Here is a 1,659-nt window from a genome sequence, read left to right on the forward strand (position 1 = left end):
TCTAGTCAGGCCGGCCACATGACCACGGAAATGTCTCTGGACAGCACTGGCTCTTCAGCTTGGAAACGGAGATGAGCACCACATCCCTAGAGTCAGATTCGACTGGCTTTCAAGCAAGGGAAACCTTTACCTATGTTAACTTCCAACAGGGCCCCATTAACTGTAATGCAGCAATCTCAATCTTTTTTATTTTAATGATAAAGGAAAGTGTTAGCAAAATTAAAAGAATTGACACGTTCATTTGTTAATCTAGGAGAATTCAAGGGTTGGCTATGACTAGGTCTCTAGGACACTATAACAGGGATTCCAACCTCCAGGTGGGATCTGGGGATTCTCTGGAATTACAGCTCATCCCCAGACTACAGAGCTCAGTTCCCGAGGAGAAAATGAATGAACGGAGGGTGGACTCTGTGGCATTCTACCCCACTGAGGTTCCTGTCCTCCCCAGGCGCCATCTTCAAATCCCCTGGAGTTTCCCATCCTGGATCTGGTAACCCTACATTTGGTAACATCTGGATTTCAATAAGACCTAATTTTGGAACACAAGCTGAAATTAAAATTAATCAGTTTAGATTATTCAGAGAAGTATTTTGTTTTAGAATTGGAGGGGGGGAGGCTCATCCATCAATAGGGCAAATGAAGTTTACAAGGCATAGCAGTCAGTCAAAGGTGCATAGCAGTCAGTCAAAGAACAAACCTGATGAATCTATATTTTCTCCCTCCTCTTCTTACCTTCTGTACCCCATCTTTTTTTCTTGAGAAAATAATAACAAATAATTTTTTTTAATAGGATCTGGATATACCATTTCAGCAAAGTACTTTTATTCAGAAGGAACAAGACGAAAGCCGCCGCCTCGCAGGCCGGTTTATATGCCCAGAAAACCCACTACCAAAACACACCCACTACTGCCCTATAGGCTATGTACAGTGGCCAAGAGTTGGTGGACCCTGAAAGCCCCCTTATGAGTGGCAATTGTCTGGGCTTCCGCTGTGGCTGCATCCACCGGCAACTGCTGGTAGGCCTGCACCAAGTCCAGCTTTCTGAAAATGCGGGCCCCCGCTAGCGCTGCCAGCACGTGGCTGACCACCAGTACCGGGTACGCGTGGTCTTGCAGCGCCTTGTTCAGGGTGCACTTATAGTCCGCGCAGATCCTGACGTCCCCGTTTGGCTTAACCGGTGTGACGATCTGGGTTTCCCACCGGGCAGACGCTACCGGTTCCAGCACGCCCTGGGCAACCAGCTGGTCAAGTTCCGCCTCGATCTTTGGCCTCATCGCGATGGGTGGGTGCCGTGCCTTGATCCGGATGGGGCGGACCGCGGGATCCAAGTCGAGGGAGATGGGCTGTCCAGTGAACCGGCCGAGGGACCCGTCGAAAACCTGCGGGAACTCATTACACACCTCCCTGAAATCTACGTGTTGCAGCTGGTGGAGCCCTCCGATGGTCAAGCCCAGTGGCTTAAACCATGACATCCCAAGAAGGCTGGAAAGCCGGCCGCCCACCACCAGTATGTCCAGATACCCTTTAAAATCCTGGAATTCCACCATGAATTTGCCCCAGCCCCGCACAGCCACCGGATTCTTATTAAAGTCCTGCAATTTAAATTGTGGCTTGCGCAGAGGGCCCCCCCGCCCCCCCTTAGGACATACTCTACGTAAT

The sequence above is a fragment of the Gekko japonicus genome, unplaced genomic scaffold, assembly GCF_001447785.1.
Source record: "Gekko japonicus isolate JY-2015 unplaced genomic scaffold, Gekko_japonicus_V1.1 scaffold1069, whole genome shotgun sequence".
Taxonomy (NCBI): Eukaryota; Metazoa; Chordata; class Lepidosauria; order Squamata; family Gekkonidae; genus Gekko; species Gekko japonicus.